Source organism: Adiantum capillus-veneris, chromosome 17 (assembly GCF_014529385.1).
Source record: "Adiantum capillus-veneris isolate H3 chromosome 17, ASM1452938v2, whole genome shotgun sequence".
Taxonomy (NCBI): Eukaryota; Viridiplantae; Streptophyta; class Polypodiopsida; order Polypodiales; family Pteridaceae; genus Adiantum; species Adiantum capillus-veneris.
Window position 1 is genome coordinate 9,280,001 of NC_140947.1, and position 22,547 is coordinate 9,302,547.

The window sequence follows — 22,547 nt, forward strand, 5'->3', positions numbered from 1 at the left end:
ACTCAAGTTACCAAAATTCTCAACCCGCTTGCCTCTCAAGTTTCTCCAAAATCTTCCACATGCATGTGCCTTTTCTTGGACTTGAAATTCTTGTTGCTTTACTTCCCATCTTCTTCTCTTCTTTTGAATCAATGCCTTGTATGTATGCAAATGACTTTGATAGTTGTCTTTGTCCATAGTTGCATCAAGCTTTATCAAGGACTTTCGAGCATCTTGACATTCTTTATCAAACCACCTTTTGCGTGATCTATCTTTGTTGATACCATGGAGATGCTTTATGGCAAAGCATTCTTCCGCACAAGAACAAATAGCTTTCTTGAAAGCTTCCCATTTAGTTTCCAATGGTGCATCACATTGAAGCTTTGTCATCCATAATTTTTGCTCAACCATTTCAATGTACATTGGTGCCCGTTTGAAATCCATACATAGTGATAACTTCTCTTTCCTTTGGATGAGATTATCATGCTTAGTTGCTTCTCCACATGAAAGGTCAATACATAAGGTGCGATGGTCGGACTACGGGGTCCATTGACCAAACATAAAACTCTTTATGCGATACATGATGGCTTTAGAGAGTAGCATATAGTCAATCACACTATCCCCATTATGTCTTCTACATGTAAATCCATTGGTTCCACTCCACAAAGATACACCATTGGCAATGAGCATACCCGTGCTATTACACATGTGTAAAAGTAACTTTCCATAGTGATCCGGCTCTTTCTCATCCATTGAAGTACGATCATATAAGTGAACTTCCTCCAACTCCCTTGAAATGTATGGCATATCAAATTGTTGAGTATCATGTTGCAATGTTTTTGTACGAGCATTCATATCCCCAAATACAATAACATCACCTTCACCTTTGAAATAAGCAATGTCCTCTTCCAAATCAGAAAATGGTTGATCTCTATCCATGCAAGCATAAAAGGGAGAATCATGATGAGGAATGTAGCGAGAGAGAGAGAGAGAGAGAGAGAGAGAGAGAGAGAGAGAGAGAGAGAGAGAGAGAGAGAGAGAGAGAGTTAAAAAGGCGTTTGCCTCCTAGAAGGTGCATTAATCAACAAAGTGTGAAGACCACCAACAACATTCCCAGTCCTAATCTCTACTCCAAGAGCAATGTCTAGTCCTGGCAAAGGTAAAGGCAATCTCTTCACTTTCATTTGGTCCATAGTTTAGTTGTGTCTAGGAATTGTGCTTCAAAATGTAAAAGACCATTTCACATTTCACCAACCAAAATTGGATCCCGACGTGCCAGTAGTGTTTGAAGGTTCATTTATGTACCTCGTGCGCCCTGATCCACTCTTGAAATTGTACAAAGGTTTCTTTTTTTTGAAGTATAAATTGTTTTGATGTTTTGGTAGCTATTAGTTTGTATAAAAGCCAATCAAGTGGATCACGGCGCACGCCAATAGTATTGTGGAGTTTTGTTTATGTTCCCCGTGCTGTGATCCACTTGATTGGGGCTTTTGCTCTTCACAACTATAAAGCTATTTTGCATTTTGTCAAAGGATGCACACATGCTAATCATCTTGTGTTATTGCATATATGATTAGTTGGAAATAATTGTGAGATACTTACCTATTGTTTGTTCAATACTTATATGATCATGTGGTGTTCTTCTTGTTATTTATGTTTGAAGAAACTTATATTTCTCAGTATGAAATAAATGGCAGGATTACAATCTCATAGGAGGAAGAGGCAGAAAATAGATCCTGAGCGTATCGTTGGCCAAGAAAATGTTCCAAGAAGACTTCCAGAACTATTAAAAACTTCAATGAAGAGGAATGTAGACTTCAAAGAACCCATCGATACATCTGGTGCAGAGCCTACCATTAGTTTTGAGGAGCTGATACTGATCCATCTGTCGAGATGGAGTCCCCTTCTACTCCAAAATTTACTTTACTGAACTCACTTAAGAGAGATGTGGATTTTTTCAGCACCTACTGTACAGAGTGCCCAATGTGTTGCAACAATCCCAAAGAAAAAAGAGGCAGTTATTTATGAAGACCCTACAATGATTGATGAAAGGCTTTTAGATTTTGTAGTTTTGTCTGGGGTTGGTGATAAGTTTGACTTAGTCTCTTGCATATTTAATGCTCCATTTAATCTTGATGTGTTTATAGATGAACAGAGCAAACAGTTGAAGCTAGAACGAGAGAAGTTTGAGATTCACACTCAAGAGGACATGGTTAATGTTGGTGAAATGGTGGTAGTCCATTTAAAAGACCGTGATCCTAAAAGACAGTCTTACTAGAAGTATAACCAGCTGCCTCTTATGTACAGACCCCATTGGTGCAACTTACATGAACGGGAGTGCAAGCTGGTTCAAGAATCCTTTAGATTTCAAATATTTTTAAATGTATTATTTACAAGTCTTATGAAATATCCTAAGGAGGTCATGGAGGAACAAGATTTACCAGCAGATGAAAAAGAGGAAAAGGATGAGGAATATATTGAAGTGACGGAGATAGAGGAGTCCATTGATCTTGAAGAAGAAGAAAAACATGTGGAACGAAGCAATCTTCTCTCAGTGAAAAGCTCAGATATCAAGCTACCTCTAGATGTGTCAGGTTTCAATGAGCGGCAAGCTACCTCTAGATGTGTCAGGTTTCAATGAGTGGCAAGCCACCTTAATGCTACCATGAGTGCTGGAGCTTAAATTTGGAGATAGGACATACATTTTCCGTCATGATATACAAAGTATTTTTTGTTTGCGGGAGGACTTTGCATTGGCCACTATGTCCAAGTATCTGGAGGAGAGGAATGGATTTGTTTCAGATGACAATAGTGATGATAAGGCAATGGAGATCTCCAGTAACCCACTAGACTACCTTAAACTCTGCTTTGAAAAGGCAAAAACGTATAAAGAAAGTCTTCTTGATGAAGCCACATTTCAAACTATTTGAAATAATTTCAAGCCATCAACTAGTAAACAGGATATGGAGGATTGGGGTAAGCGACCAACCCAGGAGTCAACCGGATTAGTCAACCTATGGAAGGATGAGCTTTTTTTGCAAGATGAGAGTTTAATGGTATAAAATCCCCCCCCCCCCATCTCTGTCTCTGTCTCTCACATATACAAACACTTCTTTTGTTTACAGTCATGGATTGCTGAAAAGGACAACTTTCTTCATCATTGAAGAAGACAGTTCCATGGTAGGGATGCAGCTCTAGGACAATATCTTCCTAGTTTATGTGAGGCACCCATCCTAATCTTCCACAATGGAATGTCACAAGAGGGGAATACTGCAACCTATGCTGTCAAGACATTATCTCGCTTCTTAGGTGGTCCACAAAATGCTGACAAATTTATCCTCATCGAAAAGGTTTTTGGGAGAGAATGTTTTGGTTACTCGCCAGGATATACTGGGGGCTGTGCAGCATATTACTACACATACACAACAATGGAATTATCTTTAGGGAAAGCCCTATTGAGCTCTTAGAGTATGGAAAACATTTACTGATCAGATACAAGGGCGAGGTTTCAAATGATATTTGCAAAACATCAAAAGGTTGAAATAGTTGTGGTACATATTGAATTTAATTTTACAGACATTTGTGGTACATCCGATCATCTTAACTTTAATTCTGTTGTTCCACCGATGATTTGCATATTGCATTGTCTCCCTCCACCTCATTCGACTTTCAACATCCCTTGAGTTGTTGAATGCGTCTGCTCGCTTTCTTTTCTGAAGTTGCAAATGTCTGATTGCCTGTACAATTGCTAAAGAGTCCAATACTTGCTTTTGTTGCATGCGATGAATGATTCTGCGATAAAACCATTGAAATAACTCTTTCAGACTGTTTGCCTTATTTCGAGAGCCTCCATGCTGTGTGTGTCTGAAGTCGGCATTTCTAGCCATGTAATGAGACTTCTCCAGGCCTTGGGTGTTCCATATACCTAGATTCCCATACTTTTGGATGAAGTATGGCAAATGATTAAAAATAATGTGTTGCAAAACAAGAAATTTATTTAGAAATTTAAACACAAACTTAGTACTAAGACTATCTGAGGTGCTTTGAATTTACCATGTAATGAGTGATTTGAGTGTCAATCCATGCTGTCTTAAAGGATTTTTTCAGTAGCTGAAGGTTTTGTTTAAATTTGCTGAGATTATCCTGTGACCAATCATCATTGTCCCACATTTGAAATAACGTGTCAATGGAACGCCACACATCACGCTTTGCATTGCGAGTTGTTGTCCGAGGCTCTTGGTCTTTCATTGCTAAATGAAGTTTTTTCCAGTGCATATACTCAATTTTACTAATGTAGGTAGAGTGATATACTCTCCCTCACTTTGTTAGCTTCACATCTTTCATACCTTGAGGTTTAGATAGAAAACGGCGTGCCTTGACCCCACCTATGGATGGTTTCTAGGGTACATCTTTCTCATTGGTTGACCTTTTTTTGTCCCCCTGGATTTTCACATTGGCCCCATGTAGACCAATATCTGATAAAACTAGTTCCAAAGCCTCTAGAGCGACTTGTTGTTCAACTGACTTTTTGATTTTCCAAGCAAACCCAATGTACAAATATACCAACTTCTCTATAATTTGGGAGAGACCATGCATTGTACAAATATAGACATTAAAAAGTGGTATGTTTAGAACTGGTCAGAAGTTAGAGTCCTGATTGTGACGAGTAGGAGCCTTTTGCCACCTCTTTGCAGGCTCCATGCAATACAAGCATGTAGATTTTTCCATGGCACCCATTCCACAATTATACATACACTTTAGTGTTTTGAGGTCACCTACAAGATTCCATTGAACTTGAAAGTCTCCTCTCCCATCTACAACCAGTACCTCTCCTCGATTCATTTGCCTATCAATGATATCTGGAATAGGGGTTTGATGGAACACCCAAAATAAAATGTCATGGTCTTCTTTCTTTACGTGCAAGATTAATCCTTTTGAGATACGAATTTTTTTTCTAAAATTTAGGTACAATAGAGGGCTTGCTAGAGCTGCAAAATTGGAAATAACTGGATTATCTAAAATGCATCAAGCCACCATATGTTTGTTTCTGATTGAACATTGAAGTATGAAGGGTTATCAATAGGACATTTGGAAAGATCCCTGTTCATTAATGAGATTGTAACTCGCTTTAGCTTCTTCTCTTTAAAATCTCACACTCATCTAGCTTCAAAACAAAATGTAGAATGCCACCTGTCTCTTCAAATGTGATATTGTAGAACTCTACCATTCTAGTTTGCAACAAAGTCACATCCATGAAGATATTGTTGTACTCATCATAAGTGACAGTAGTGCCCTGTGACCTATAAACATCTTGAATATGAAATGGACATCCAATGAATTCAATCTGTTCATTATTGAGCTAGAGTCTTTCCTTCCAAACACTTGTAGCTATTGGTAGAAGCTTAGACTTTATTTCCTTCTTCACAAACATGGAAGAGGTAGATTGTTGAATAGCTGAGTAACCACTTTTACTAACACCAAGGGAGTCTAATGTACCCTGTATTTGCTTGGCAGGCACTGCATTCTTTGAAATGAATCTATCTTCAACAACATCCCGTTGCAAAACCTTAAACTTTTTGTCATGCATAATTATATCCTTTGCAAGACCACTAGTTATCAATGGCTTTAACTGCTTTCCTACATTGGCCTTCAGGTCTATGTTTTCTTTGTCTGGATAGATAGCATCTCTACAAAGAAAGCATAACTAACATAAGAAAAAACTTAGATTAGTTTAAATTAATTAAACAGTTTACAATGCTCACCTCAATGCTTGGATTCTTTTCTTAAGACCGCCAGAGCCTACCTTCAACGTTTCAAGATTCCGTAGTTTCTTCTTTCGCACACGAGTGCCTAACATTGTGTCTTTGTTTTGTAATGACCGTACCTTTGTTCGCAAGACCTTTTATTCTTGTGTGCGTTGCATTACAGTCTTTTGGTCCTCATAATGCAAGTTTGAAAGTATCTGAATCTCATTTCCTTGGTGCTTCACCATGTCTTTATAAGTTTCTAATTTGTTGTTTAGAGCTTTACAGTAGCCAAGCAATCCATTCTCTCCATTACCTACAAAGGTCAATAAGTTAGTGGAATTTGAAAATGCAGGGAAAGCATTGGTCATGGGATTCAATGGATAGAGTAAGCCTTTTGTCCAAATATCTAGGTGTTTTGCTCCCTTTGGTCTGAGTCTCTCTGTCATGATCGATGTCACTTTTATGTTAGTTTTGCCTCGCTTACACAGTGGTGTATATTGGGGATCCAGGTCAATGTGGAGATGATAGAAGGGTCTTTTAAGGAGGACATTTGTGGGGGTGGAAGAAGAAGCCATGTATGCAACATTGCAAGAAAGGGAGGATTTCTTTGAGATCAGCGCACAAACAATGAGAGAGTAAGGAGAGAGCAGGTTTGGAAGGATATGTCCTATTTCCTTTAGTCATACATTCCACGTACAAGAAACTTCCTCCAATTCTAGACGTTCACTAAATGCAACTGAAAATGACTTATTCTTCAATCATCACGACCGTTATGACACTGTGGAAAGAATCTAGTTGTAAGTGCACTTTTTGAATGGTTATTCCAAGTTTACAATTGCTTTTACCACACCTATTTTCTAGAGAGAGAAATTCAAAATTCTATTTTTCTTAAAAGGCCCTCCAAATGACCTCCAAAATTTCCTAATGAGAGCTTGCTTTCAAGAGCATCTGGAACATTGTCTAAGGGAAATTGGGCATTGGTGCATAGCACGCTGAGGAACTCATCCATGTGTAGGCTAAATGATTTCTCCAAGTCATGCAAAAAGACATACTCTTCCCCATCCACTACCACAAAGGAGAAGTGGCTAATTTCTACATCTGGGATAGCCTCATTCGTCATTGGTGCATCCTCTAGAGTGTCACTAGTGCTAGCCACAACGATGGATTCTTCAACCACCTCCTCGAGTCCCCCTAGGGTACTAGAGCCAAAGTGTCTAGCCTTTTGCTGCATGGTTAATGGGGACACCTTCCTACTCCTTGATGTCCTTGATGAAGGACCCAACTTGAAGGTGTGGAAGGCGGAGCTCCTCCAAATCAAGCTCTTCATGTACAAAGAAGATGAATCTTGTTAGCCGAGAAAGGTACTCCACCCCCAATTTGCGCTTCTTGAGTGCAAATTGGGGGTGGCACCCCTGGGGCCTGCTCGTCCAAGAAATGGCCCACATTGGTGGCAATTACTTGGAACCGTCTCAACCATGGAGAATGGGTGATCACCTTTGTGTATGTAGCACAAAAGATCGCAAGGTATCCAGATCCCTACATGTGGGGCCATAGATACGACATATTTTATGATGTGCTCCTCCATGAACGTTGAAATCTTGGAAAATGCATCCATGTGGAGGAAAATTGTGGCATCAAGGTTAGTGAGACAAGTGAAGAAGGTGTAGAGTTCCAACATCCCCTCGTAGTTGGTGTCCTTGAGGGAGAGAGTGAAATGTGACAAAGGGGTGGATGTGGGTGCAGAGAGGCTGTGGAGGCATCCATATCTAGTCCAAGGTGTAGATAGAGAGTGGAAGAGCTCAAGGGCTGCGAAAGTGAAAGGTTAGAACGAGTTATGCAGCCCCTCTTTTATAATGACATCTTTTTAAAAAAAGGAACTTTTCCAAAAAAATAAAAATTAAAAAGGCACTTTTACAAAAAATGAACTTTCGTCTCAATGTGACGGGTAGATTTCACTACTAACTAAGAATGGTTTTAAAACAAGTTGTACACAAGAGGGCTATTGTAGAATGAAAGATTATATTCAAAGTCTTAAATTTGCCGAAGCAAAGAAAACTGATTACAGAGGGGATTATTTCCAAAAATGCAAGAGTTACAAAGCTATAACAGCAATATCATAGTTCCATCCATTCCCCAGTCCTCCTAGACATTAATTTTGTCTTCCATTCTCTTTCCAATGTGCAAAAATTCTTAACAATAAGTAGGCAATGATTGTCAAACTTTGATGGAGTGAAAATTTGGTGGAAGGATTCTCACCTTGTGACCTTGTAAACGAAATTGCGCTTGTTGAAGGTCCTAAAAACCCATAATAGCCAAATGTTCTTGCACATTACTGAGAGTCTAATTCTTGTTCACTTGGATAGCCTCCAAAGCATCATTGGGTATCCTCACTGCAACGTCAAAGCTTGCAATAGCACCATCTACACTTTGTAAGGGAGTCCACACTCCAAGCTTGCACATCCAACGATCATAGTAAAATTATATGTACAAGGAGCTGCGGGATTTTGAGTAGCACATCCCAATACCTAATGCTCCAACCTTGCAACAAGACCTATCCCCATTGTGCATGCCCTCCATAAAACAAATCTCCATAATACACATCTTTAATACAAGCATTGTGGTAGTCTCCACAAATCCAAACTCTTTGAAGATATGCACGAAACACTGAATAGGCAAACACCAACTCAAGCGCACAGACCTAGAAGCTTTAGAATATTTCAAGGAGTTTTGGACATCTATTATCATCTTTTTCTTGAAAGATGCTACCGACCACAAATTTGGCTATGGCCACTCCATACTTAATAAGGAAGATACTTTGATGGGCTCAAGCTTCCTATACCCTTGTGTAGAAGTAGGCACAATATAGGAGTGAGAATAGAAGAAAATTATTCTTTGAACCAGTTTGGTTGGACAAAGGTGTGTAAAAGTTATTTCTCTAATGTCCACATCTGTGAGGTCCCCACCCCGCCGTATCAAACAGCGGATCTGATGGTGAACCTGGTGGCCACTAGATCTATAGCGGAAGCAAACAAAGTGGTTCAGGGTTCAACTAGCGGACGATCTCTCATCACAAAGTGAGTCGAGTTCGAGCCTACTAGCAATGAGATCTAGCTCCACCTCGCAGGGGAAGCGTACTTAACCTATCTAGCGATCCTAAGACCCATCTTCCAAGAGGAGAGAAATCCCGAGTACCTTTTTCCCCATGTTTCAGAGGCACGTACACTTGAGACTTCGTCGCCCTGGGGGAAATGAGTATTAATAGTATCGATTTAACACTATGGGGAAAGAGAGTTCCCGACCAATCGGGACCACCCTTCTCATAGGCATTGGCAACCTGAGCCAAGCCCCCACTTTCCACCCCCACACTCACACTTCCTTGTGTATCCTAATTACTACCATAATGATTGTTCAACATAAACATTCCTTGATTAGATTCTGAATCACAATGTTCGTTAAGACAGCCCTTCAATCAGTATTGCAAACGGCACCAAGACAATATTCTAGTAAAAATTCTACTCAAACTTATTCATTAAAATTCCAATGTTCTGGAGGTACAACATCCCCCCTCCTGCGAGAGTTTACTCCTCCCGTTGTCGCCTAGCTGCCTATACAACTAGGTATGTCCATCGCATAGAAAGCATGACATGAACATTCCCACCGCTTAACCAACAGACGTGGGTTTCCACCGCTTACCCAGCAGACGTGGGTATCTACCGCTTGACCAGTAGACGTGGATTCAAGAGCCCTTAACCAGGAACTCTGCCCCCTGTGTGATCAAGAGGGGGTTCAGGACTAGTTCAACATTGTAAACCTATAGCTCTGATACCAGGTGTGAGGTCCCCACCCCGCCGTATCAAACGGCGGATCTGATGGTAAACCTAGTGGCCACTAGATCTATAGGGGAAGCAAACAAAGTGGTTCAGGGTTCAACTAGCGGACGATCTCTCATCACAAAGTGAGTCGAGTTCGAGCCTACTAGCAATGAGATCTAGCTTTTTGTTGCTCTCTCCACCCAAGCACTCTTGTAATTCTCATTAGGAATCTATTCTAATGAAATGCCCACTATGTTCATGCTAATTTCCGCTACACATAAGTTATTAAGCCATTAAATGTTACAAAATTTATGTGCATCAACAGGCTACCTGCCTGTAGCACTAGTCGCACCAACGAATTCTCAAAAAACATTATGTGGGACCCATTGAATTCCAACAAGCTCAACGAGTAAAACTCTTTACATCACTCCGGAGACAATCCACGAGACAAATCCAATGTCATTATTCTGGAAAAAAACTTCATGCTCAAGCTTTGTGTACAAGCTATCCTACTATCCCTTATTTTTCAAAATTTCAAACAACATCATTTATCCAGTTTGTAAACCTATAGCTCTAATACCAGGTGTAAGGTCCCCACCCCGCCGTATCAAACGGCGGATCTGATGGTGAACCTGGTGGCCACTAGATCTATAGGGGAAGCAAACAAAGTGGTTCAGGGTTCAACTAGCGGACGATCTCTCATCACAAAGTGAGTCGAGTTCGAGCCTACTAGCAATGAGATCTAGCTCTACCTCGCAAGGGAAGTGTACTTAACCTATCTAGCGATCCTAAGACCCACCTTCCAAGAGGAGAGAAATCCCGAGTGCCTTTTTCCCCATGTTTCAGAGGCACGTACACTTGAGACTTTGCCACCCTAGGGGCAATGAGTATTACTAGTATCTATTTAACTCTATGGGGACAGAGAGTTCCTGACCAATCGGGACCACCCTTCTCATAGGAATTGGAAACCTGAGCCAAGCCCCCACTTTCCACCCCCACACTCACACTTCCTTGTGTATTCTAATTACTACCACAATGATTGTTCAACATAAACATTCCTTGATTAGATTCTGAATCACAATGTTCGTTAAGACAGCCCTTCAATCAGTATTGCAAACAGCACCAAGACAGTATTCTAGTAAAAATTCTACTCAAACTTATTCATTAAAATTCCAATGTTCTGGAGGTACAACATCCCCCCTCCAGTGAGAGTTTTCTCCTGCCGTTGTCGCCTAGCTGCCCATACAACTAGGTATGTCCACCACATAGAAAGAACGACATGAATATTCCCACCGCTTAACCAGCAGATGTCGGTTCTCACCGCTTAACTAGCAGACGTGGGTATCCATCGCTTAACCAGCAGACGTGGATTCAAGAGCCCTTAACCAGAAACTCTGCCCCCTGTGATCAAGAGGGGGTTCACTAGTTCAACATTGGAAATAGAATGAATAGGCCGAGCTAAATTTTCCCTAGCAGACATTCTTTCCTATTGCAAACAGTATATCCATCAATCATTTCTTTCCTACTTTAAACTTAATGTACAAATTAATTCAAATGCCGAGGTTTCCGTTGGATTTCTCCAACATGTTTGGGGATATGTTCATTCCTAGCTACACGTGTGCAATGTTAAATTAAACAACTTGAATGAAGATATGACCTACCTCTTCCATTTCTTCATCAATGGCCTGTGAGATGGCCGGTGTTTGTTCGTCCATGGGAGCCTTTCCCTTTCCGTTCACATTGCTCGTTCCCGCCTCGCGGTCGTGGGCACCACCGAAGCGAGTTCTCTTAACCGGGGCCATTTTACTCACTACTTTAAATGATAAACTTGAAAAAGAGCTAAAGTCCGAGAGCATCATAACAAACCAATTGGCAGATTAGAATCATTAAATAATCCTCCTTTTGCAAGAGATTAGATTTTCCTTCGAGACCTAGCAATTTAAAGGGTACTTCTTTACTTGCCTATGGGAACTGGCTCTAAAGTTAATCACTTGGCTTAGATGATTAAGAAATTCAGAATTTTACTAATTGATTTACAAGAGAGATGAAGTAAGCAAGCTCAATCACTTTCCTAGAGCAATTTGAAGATGCAGAATTACCGCAGGCATGTGTGATAGAAAATTCTCTTCTTAATGGCCTAACGACGGTTTAATTTTCAACCGTAATCACATTTTAATGTGGGAGAAAATTGAGTCTAATTTAATTTATAATTTTATTGAATGATTAAAGAATGAATTTCATCAAATCTACCTTATTACCGGGCAGACAATTTATTAACTATGCTGCCTAGAAAGAGAATCTTTCCTAATCATGTATTAATCCTTGATTATGGATGATGAATGGCTGCATAATTTAGCTAATTGAATGATGATTATGTAACGGTGTATAGCTATGCAAACTTAGGGAGCAGCTATTGAGAATTATAGCTAAAAGTAGGCATAGTAGACGAAGAATATGGGAGAGTAATGATGAGAATTAAGAAGAACCGTAATTAAACCATAATTACTGTGATTAGGGGATGAGAATCCTTTGATTTTTCTGATCCAATGAATCCTCAAGATGAGAATTTTGGCAACACCTCCCTCTTTGCTTCTCCTTCAAAAACTGTGTGTGCCGGCAGCACCTCCCCAAGGTGTGTGTAGGTGTGTGTGTGTGTACTGGGTGTGTGTGTGAGCATGTGTGTGTGTGTGTGTGTGTGTGTGTGTGTGTGTGTGTGTGTGTGAGAGCACATCTTTAAATAGGCTCCTACAAGCTGAAAATCGATCTGCCTGGCTATTTGCATATGAAGGAGCACTCAGTTCATGCATTGGCAAGTCCAGTCTCCTACCCACCAAGTGTCCAGTTGGCTTGGTTAACTGGCTCTCACACTTAGTTGCAAGCTTGGAAACTCTCCCAAGACTCCCACAAGGACAAAAGGCACCCCCTAGCTGCTAAAGCTGACTCGGAGTGGCCTGGAGCCTGTTCCCACACAGCCTCGGGCCTCGGTGTCTCCCCGGACATTTTTTGGAAAATTTGGTTTTAGGCTAAAACGGCCCATACGAGTCGGAATTTAATGCCGTAAATTGCTATACTAAGCTCTAACTAAGGCGTACTGGTCCGAGTACCTGCCATATTTAGCAGCCCCCAGGGTCCGAAAATGTATTTTTTTCAAATTCGGGGTACGGGTGCAGTTTTTTGAGACGGCAAAAGTGGACAGGTCGGGTGACCAAAAACTTACTATTTTTGGAAATTTTTCACAAAAATTATTTTAACTCACATTTTGAAGCTTTAAAACATTCTAAACATCATGGCACTGACAGAATTCAAAAAACTGCTAAAAATAGTAACTTTTTCCATTATGTTCATCCCATGGTACAATGGTGCTCTTTTAGCTCGAGGTCGGAGACCTTACAACATCTATAGCATTGAATGTGCTAGAGAGGCTATGTAGTGGCTGATCCTCGACCAATGTGGATGGAATATGACTATAAAATCATGGCAAATCATAATCATGAATCCATAAAAACAATCCATTGTGATTTCACACGTAGCTTTGTATTCTCAAAAGATATACTTACAATGTGCTTGAAATTGAGTTCGTTGTTGCAATTGCATGCTTGACATTGAGAAAACATGTTGCACGATGGCAACGGTCCCCTTGTCTTTGTGATTCTTGAAGCCAAGGAGCTTTTCTTTTTAATGATGGTCCAAGTTTGCACGATTTCGCCTCGCGGGGGTTCACCTCTTAGACATGTAAGTTCACATGAGTTCAAATAAATGGGTTTTGTAACTGTCAAAGTTTTAAAATTTTAATAGGATTATATTAACAAAAAGGGTTTTTTCATTTAATTTAGAGAAAAACTCATAAGTTTTTGAAGAAAAGGAGTCATTTCATTACCTTAGGAATGTAAGTAAAGGGATTTTTTAAATACCCTTTGAACACACGTTGTATGAATAGTTTCTTAAAGGTGCACCCATCGAGGATTTTACACATGATGAGGGCCAATAGCAGATGGATTCATGTATACCCAAGAACCTTTGGTGAACTCTTGTGGAACCCACTCACCATCTATGTTAGGAAATAAGACGTAGCTAAATAGATAATTGAGTAGATTACTTAATAGAGAGAGACAGATTTATATACACGAGATTATAGAGTAGAGAGAGAGAGAGAGAGAGAGAGAGAGAGAGAGAGAGAGAGAGAGAGAGAGAGAGAGAGAGAGAGAGAGAGAGTACACACGATATACGTGGTTCACCCAATGTGGGCTACGTCCATGGGAAAGAAGCCACTCAATGGCTTTAGTACTTCAAAACAAGAAGTAGTTTACAAAGGGATTATACCCTTAATGGAGCTCCCGCCTTGCTTCACTCTCACCACCTCACACTCACCTTGTTGCATCAACTTCACACTATGCAATGTGTGTAGAAATGGCCTCCTTTTATAGGCCAAAAGGGCTGCCCTCTCTTATGAGAGACAGCCATGTGTAGCCGCCCTTGTGCGAATAAGTCCAAATCGGACCCTCCAATCCGCCCATCTGTGGCCGCCCTTGAGAAGACAAGTCCGCTTTTGAATTCGGCCACCGGCCACCGGCCAACCGACCGGTTGTTTTCCGACCACTTTTCGGCCACCGTCCGGCCATAATATTCTGGCGAAAAAGAATATTCGGAGAAAAAAAAAGTCTCGGGGGCCTCCGCCCCCGAGGCCTCTAAAGTTGCCCCTGATTCTTGTCCGTGAAAATTTTGGTTTTCGGTGAGTGATTTTCCTTCACGCACGATGGCTTCTCCTCATAATGGGGGCCTTACAAATGTGCGCTTTTACCACAAAAAATTACAAGGGTAAATCAGGCTCCATACTTAACAATCTCCCACTTGGAGACTGATCTCCAAACCAAACCTGTGACTGCTTTCCATTCTGGCTTCTTATCCTTGAATGCCGATTGAAGATGAGCAAAAGCTCAACTTCTCCTTGTTGACCACCTTTGTAAACATGTTTGCAGGATTTTCACTTGTATGCACCTTTCCTAGCTTTAGTTGTCCCTCTTCCAAAAGAGTGCGTATGAAGTGATATCTCACCTCAATGTGCTTTGTCCTTGAATGAAAGGATGAGTTCTTCGCAAGATGGATAGCTCTTTGGCTATCACTGTACAAGACACAATTGTCTTGTTTGAATCCAAGCTCTTCTAAGAATCTGTGAAGCCACAGAATTTCTTTGCTTGCCTCCGTCATTGCTACATACTCTGCTTCCGTGGTAGAAAGTGAAACCACTTTCTGCAGCTTTGAAGCCCAGCTTACTGCTGTGCCTCCAACCGTGAACACATAGCCAGTAGTGCTCCTTCGAGTATCTTTGTCACCTGCCATATCTGCATCAGCATACCCTTCTAGAAAAAAATCAGTTCCTCCAAAATACAAAGCATTTGTTGTTGTCCCTTTTAGATACCTAAGTATCCACTTCACAGCTTGCCAATGCTCTTTACCTGGGTTGTCCATGAACCTACTCACAACTCCCACTGCATGTGCAATGTCTGGCCTTGTGTAGACCATAGCATACATTAGAGAACCTACCGCTGCAGCATATGGAACTTTAGACATATAGGCTATCTTCTCTTGTGTCTTCGGACACATATCCTTCGTTAGTTTAAAATGACCAGCCAAAGGTGTAGAAACTGGTTTTGCATTTTGCATTGCAAACCTTTCTAGTACCTTCTTGATGTAATCTTCTTGAGATAGCTTTATTGTCTTCTTCGTCCTGTCCCTTGATATTTTCATACCAAGTATCCTCTTTGTAGCACCTAAATCTTTCATTGAAAAAGATTTGGACAGCTCCTCTTTTAGGTCTTTGATGTCCTGCATGTTAGCACTTGCAATCAACATGTCATCAACATACAACATTAGGATGATGAATTTTCCATCTCCCAAATTCTTCGTGTAGACGCAGTGATCCAAGTTGCATCTTGTGAATCCATGATCCAACATCCATCGATCAAACTTCAAGTACCATTGTCTTGATGCTTGCTTTAAACCATACAAGCTCTTCTTTAATCTGCAAACCATTTTCTCCTTACCTTTTACTTCATACCCCTTTGGTTGAAGCATATAGATTTCCTCCTCTAAGTCACCGTGAGGGAATGCCGTATTTACATCCATTTGCTCGAGATTTAGATCATGAGCAGCCACAAGGCTTAAGACAAGCCTAATAGAGCTCATTTTTACAACACGACAAAATATTTCATTGAAGTCAATACCTTTCTTTTGAGAAAAACCTTTACCACAAGCCTAGACTTGTACCTTTTCTTCCCACCTTCTTCTTCCTTCAGCTTGTACACCCATTTGTTTTGAAGTGCCCGCTTACCTTTAGGCAACTCAACCAACTCCCATGTTTGGTTGCGATGTAGTGAGTCCATCTCCACTTGCATGCTCTTCGTCCATTGTTCTTTGGATTCATGTTGCATAGCTTCTTCGTATGATTCCGACTCTCCAGAATCTGAGATCTAGAGATGGTTGAAGGAAGGAACAAACCTTTATGGAGGTCTACTTGCTCTTGTAGATCTTCGGGGAATAGGTTGAGGCTCCTCATTTGGTTGACGTTGTTGCACATTGTCACTGTTTGCAGTCCTTGAGTCTTCACCGTCCTCAAGATCCATGTACTCATCACCTGTTTCTTTTGTTTGTTTTCTTTCCAAGTAATCTTTGTACATATTTTGTTCGTTAAAAATTACATCCCTACTCCTTAAGATTTTACGATCTTCAGGATTCCATAGGCGATACCCAAAGTCTCCTTCTCCATAGCCAATGAACAAACACTTTTTGGACTTTGCATCTAGCTTTGATCTTAGGCTTCTATCTATGTGCATGAAAGCCTCACACCCAAACACTTTGAGAAATGTATAATTCACCGGTTTACCTGTCCATGCCTCTTCTGGAACTCCCCCATCCAATGCCGTTGAGGGTGACCGATTGATTAAGTACACAGACGTACTTACAGCTTCCGCCCAAAGCTCAAGCGGTAGGTCTGCATGTAGCCGCATGCTTCGTGCTCGTTCCATGATTGTCCTGTTCATCCTTTCCAAAATCCCATTTTGTTGAGGTGTCCTTGGGGTTGTCCTTTGCCTCCGAATGCCATTGCTAGCACAAAAGCTTTCAAAAGCTTGGCTGCAATATTCGCCTCCATTGTTGGACCTGAGGCATTTATCCTTGGTACCTGTTTCATTTTCCACAAAGGCTTTCCACCTTTGAAATATGGAAAATACATCGGATTTATTCTTCATGACATAAACCCATGTTTTTCTACTCACATCGTCTATGAATGTTACATAGTACAATGAGCCACCAAGTGATGGTGTACTTGCAGGACCCCAAACATCAGAATGAACCAACTCAAGTTTTTTATTTTTTCTTTGATTTCTTGATTTTTGAAATTTTACCCTCTTTTTTTTACCATAAACACAATCTTCACAGAACTCTAAGTCCACTTCTTTCAAACCTGGTAGAAGCTTCTTTGTTTGAAGGATTTGCATTCCTTTGGCACTCATATGCCCAAGTCGGTAGTGCCACACCGCATTGTCAACTTCTGTAGTTGTGCACAAGCTGAAGGTTGCGTGCTAATAGTACACAAGTAAAGTGTACCGACTTTTTCTCCCTTGGCAACCACCAAAGATCCCTTTGAGATCTTCCACCGTTTGTTTCCGAATGCAATGTTTTGACCTTCATCGTCCAATTGTCCTGTAGAGATCAAATTTTTGCGAAGAGAAGGAACATGCCTAACATCTTTAAGCTTCCATTCATTTTCGTTAGCAGTTTTGACAGAAACTGTACCTTTACCGACAATCTCACAAGCTTCATCATCTCCCAAGTATACATACCCAAAATTACCTTTGGTGTAGTCTTGGAAATGTTGCTTGTGTGGTGTCGCATGCAATGAAGCCCCGCAATCTACTATCCAGGAATTAGACTCATTGTCTAATGAGAGAATTATAGCATCTTGCTCTACTTTACCTGCCACATTGGCCTCCGATGTTGGCTTGTTGTCTTGAGACTCTGTCTCCTTCTTCTTCTTGGACCAGCAATCCTCCTTGACGTGGCCCTTCTTGCCGCAGTTCCAACATTCAAGAACTGACTTTGTACGTGACTTGCTCCGCCTTGAGCGATCACGACCCTTTTGGTTTTTGAACCTCTCCTTAGGCCTTCCTCTTGTTTCCACTGATAGTGCAGTACTTGATGATTCTCCTGTGCTTCTCCTTCGCATTTCCTCGCTTAGGAGAACACCCACAACATCATCAAACTTAAGAGTATTTGTGCCAGAGATAGAATTACTTACAGCCATCACAAGGCTGTCCCAACTATCCGGTAGAGATGATAGTATAAGGAGAGCTCGCACTTCGTCATCGAAATTGATTTTCACTGATCGAAGTTGACTTATGTTTGTGTTAAAGTCATTTAGGTGTTCTGCAACTGAACCATTCTCTGCCATCTTTAGATTGAACAAGCGCTTCATAAGAAATACCTTATTGGATACCGATGGTTTCTCGTAGAAGTCGTCAAGTGACTTCATCAAGTCCTCCATGGTCTTCATCTCCGAAACATTGAAGGCCACTGTTGACGCCAAGCTTAACCGGATTGTTCCCAGTGACTTTCGATCAAGGACAATCCATGCTTCATCTGCCATTGTTGCGGGCTTCTTCGCAAGACCGCCTAGTGGCAAATAGAGGTCCTTCTGGTAGAGATAGTCTTCAATCTGCATCTTCCAATGTTGGTAGTTTTTGCCGTTGAAATTCTCAATCTTGAGCTTCCCTTCCTCCGCCATAACTCCCACTCAATTCAAGGAATCCTTTCCTTGAGACAATTTAGCTACGAGCAAACCTTGCTCTGATACCAGTTGTTAGAAAATAAGACGTAGCTAAATAGATAATTGAGTAGATTACTTAATGGAGCGAGACAGATTTATATACACGAGATTATAGAGTAGAGAGAGAGAGAGAGAGAGAGAGAGAGAGAGAGAGAGAGAGAGAGAGAGAGAGAGAGAGAGAGAGAGAGAGAGTACACACGATATACGTGGTTCACCCAATGTGGGCTACGTCCACGGGAAAGCAGCCACTCAATGGCTTTAGTACTTCAAAACAAGATGTAGTTTACAAAGGGATTATACCCTTAATGGAGCTCCCGCCTTGCTTCACTCTCACCACCTCACACTCACCTTGTTGCATCAACTTCACACTATGCAATGTGTGTAGAAATGGCCTCCTTTTATAGGCCAAAAGGGCTGCCCTCTCTTATGAGAGACAGCCATGTGTAGCCGCCCTTGTGCGAATAAGTCCAAAGCGGACCCTCCAATCTGCCCATGTGTGGCCGCCCTTGAGAAGACAAGTCCGCTTTTGAATTCGGCCACCGGCCACCGGCCATTGACTTCCGACCACCGGCCATCGGCCATTGACTACCGGCCACCGGCCAACCGACCGGTTGTTTTCCGACCAGTTTCCAGCCGCCGTCCGGCCATAATATTCCGGCGAAAAAGAATATTCCGGCGAAAAAAAAGTCTCGGGAGCCTCCGCCCGCAAGGCCTCTAAAGTTGCCCCTAATTCTTGTCCGTGAAAATTTTGGTTTCCGGTGAGTGATTTTCCTTCATGCACGATGGCTTCTCCTCATAATGGGGGCCTTACAAATGTGCGCTTTTACCACAGAAAATTACAAGGGTAACAAGATCCATACTTAACAATCTATACCTCTCATGTTGTGGCATGCAAGTGGTGTGGCCTCATCCTTTGGCTGCCTTTGTGGAGTAGAGCTGGCCATGGGTGAGCAAAGAAAATTAGGAGGAGGACCTTGTTTCTTGCTACAATGTAGGTGGGAAAAAGTGAATGAGTTTTCTTGGGGTACCAATGGAAGGTGGTAGTGGCAGAGGGGGGAGGAGCACGGTGGTGATGGAGATAGGAGAAGGTGGATGACCCTTGCTTGGTGTGGTAATGGGAGGTGGGAGGGGAGGAGAGAGGAGCTTCCTTGCTACAACAATGGAGATGGTGTAGAGAGAGTGTTGGAAAAGAGGGTGAGTGTGATGGTTGCAACCAAGGAGGGCTTGGAAAAGGGGTTCTAGAGAGAGAAAATCACTTTTAAATTGAGAATTTTTTTCTTTTTTTTGGGGGGGGGGGGGGGGGCTTTGGGTAGTAGAAAATAGAAGTTTATGAAATTTTTTGAATATTAGGGGTTTTTGGTGCACGTTAGTGTAGCCAAACACTGTCGATCCAAGGACATGCATGAAGCACGTACATGAGGCCTAGCAGGTGCATGACACAATGCTTGAGCAGCTGCATGATGGAGGGTTCACCAAGTCCCAATTTGATGTGTATGCCAGATGTGGCATTTAGCAAGGCAAGGATGGCTTTCCACCCTGCTTGTCGGGATGCTCAAAGATATTGGAGATTGGTGGATCTCGCCTTCAAATGGTGCTGTGGTGTATGCAGAACGGTTGCTAAAGCTGGGTGAGTTTAAAGCTTTTTGTGAGCTTGAAGGTCATTATTTAGTACCTCTTTGATTGGGTGACATGATAGTCATGCCACTCTCGGTGTGGTCAATGGTGCTTTTGGTCCAAGATCTATTGTGCAAAGAGCTATATCCAATTGTTGGCCAAGAATCATGGACAATACAAGAGGATTTTTTTTGTTACGGGCATCATGTGGTGCAAAGTAGGAGGAGAAGTTTTCTTCCTCATGGTGAAGAGTGTCAGCAGGTGAGCAGTGCAAAAGGAACTTGAGCACAAGTTTTTTAATGTAATCAATTCAAATCAACCATCGATGGCGTACAAAAGGGGACCAAACCCAAATCTTTTTAAAGCTTTAACTTGGAAAAACGCACAGTGCTGCATGAAGAGTGGTGCCACTGCAGATAGAAGGAGAGGAGTCTGAGGGCGAGCTGAGACATGTGGAGTGCAAGGAGCAGCTTGAGGAAGCAGAGTGGCCAAGTGGAATGTGGCATGCAAGAAAAGGGTGAGCCACAAGAAGAAAAAGGGGAATCGGGGTCCACCCAGAAGCAGAGCAAGGGCGACATATTGGAGGCCAGGGCTCGAGAGGCCTGTGCGAATTTGGTAACGGAGGGCACAAGGAGAGGGTCGGGTGCTGTTGGTTCTGTTGCAAAGCCAGTAATGGGAGAGGTCAGGTCCGTGCTATTCTAGGTGGTGATTTTCAAGGAAAGGGAGGTCGTGAGTAGCTATATAGAAGCTCGGACGTGCCTAAGTTGGCAGTGCCGAGTATGAAGAAGAGCGGCATGAGCTGGAGTCGAAAGGCATGCGCCACCAAGGATAACAATGGAGGGGTAGAGAAGCTTGGGGTTGGGTTGCAGCCTTCAGGGCTAGGAGCCAAAGAAGGAGCACCATTTGAAGGGTTGGCCATGAGCGGGGAGTTGGATAGAGCAAGAAGGAGGGGGGCCTTTGGGGATTTTGAGGAGAGTCGGGTGCATTTGACCAAGCGCTGCATAAAGAGGGGGGAAAAAAGTAAAGGAGGAGGGTCTTCTTGGGTATGCAAAGCCTCCATCAATATCCAAAGCAACAATTGCTGGTTTCTATACAGTCATAGTGTAGGAGAGTGGGCCTACCTTGGTAGTGCTATAGTTAAAAGCCGTAAGTGAAGTCGCGGAGCGGAGCTTAGATCGACTCACACACACACACACACACACACACACACACACACACACACACACAGATACACACACAGAGAGCTTACACAGTACACATAGAATTTGTTGAAGGTTTATCTCCCAAATCTTATTATTCACACAAGTATAAGTGAGTATATACAAAGAGTTAGTGAGTATACACAGAGAATTTTTTGAAGGTTTATCTCCCAACACTTATTATTCACACAAGTATAAGTGAGTATATACAAAGAGTTAGTGATAAGTGAGTTAGGCGGGCGGGCGGCCATATCCGTATAAGAGGCCACATGGGCTTTAATCCCAACAACCTCCCACTTAAAGTCCAATGTGGCACTTTAAGTAACTGTAAATCTATGAACATAAATATACAAAGATTTACATGGATGCCATCTATCCAATGCTCAATAACTCACCACAATGCACAAAGCCCTCTCCTGGAAGTCCCTTTGTGAGTAGATCAGCAGGATTGTCCTTGGTGTGGATCTTCATCAGTTGTATCTGCTTGTCTTCAAGTACTTCCCTAATGAAGTGATATTTCACATCAATATGCTTAGTCTTCGAATGGAACACTGGATTCTTTGCCAATTGTATAGCACTTTGACTATCACAATATAACTCTGGCATATCTACTTTGATTCCCAAGTCTGCTACCAATCTACCAAGCCAAATAGCTTCTTTGCATGCCGCATTTGCTGCAACATACTCAGCTTCTGTAGTAGACTGTGTAATACAATCGTGTAATCGAGATCGCCATGATATGGCACCTCCAGCCAATGTAAAGACATAGCCTGATGTAGATCTCCTCTTATCCAAGTCTCCTGCATAATCTGAGTCAGTGTATCCTCTGACACTCAAATCCTGACTACCATAGCATATGTGCATATTCTTTGTATGTTTTAAGTATCTCATGATACCTTTCACTGCCTCCCAATGTTTCTTGCCGGGATTCGACATATATATGCTAACCACTCCCACTGCAAATGCAATATCCGGATGTGTAGCAATCATTGCATACATCAAATTCCCACATGCAGACGCATAAAACACCGTATCCATTTCAACCTTTTCCACCTCAGACTATGGTCAATCTTGGTTGCTTAGTTTCACATATGACGGCAATGGTGTCATCAATGCCTTTCCCCTGTCCATATGGAAATGTTGCAACACCTCGTCAATATACTCTTCCTGAGATAAGTAAAGAATCTTCTTTGAGCTATCTCGCTGGATACGCATACCTAGTATATGACTTGCCTCACCCATGTCTTTCATGTCAAAAACCTTTGCCATTTTTGACTTAAGAGCTGAAATTTCTGCCATTTTTCTACCAGCAAGTAACATGTCATCCACATACAAGATGATGATTATCAAGCTACCATCCTTAGCTTGTCGAGTA

At 41.8% G+C, this 22,547-nt stretch overlaps 1 pseudogene; it reads right to left on the bottom strand.

The window, feature by feature from the left end:
• LOC147436780 (uncharacterized) overlaps positions 1-4,575 on the bottom strand; it is a 30,768-nt pseudogene extending 26,193 nt beyond the window's left edge.
• Between the last annotated feature and the right edge of the window lie 17,972 nt (positions 4,576-22,547).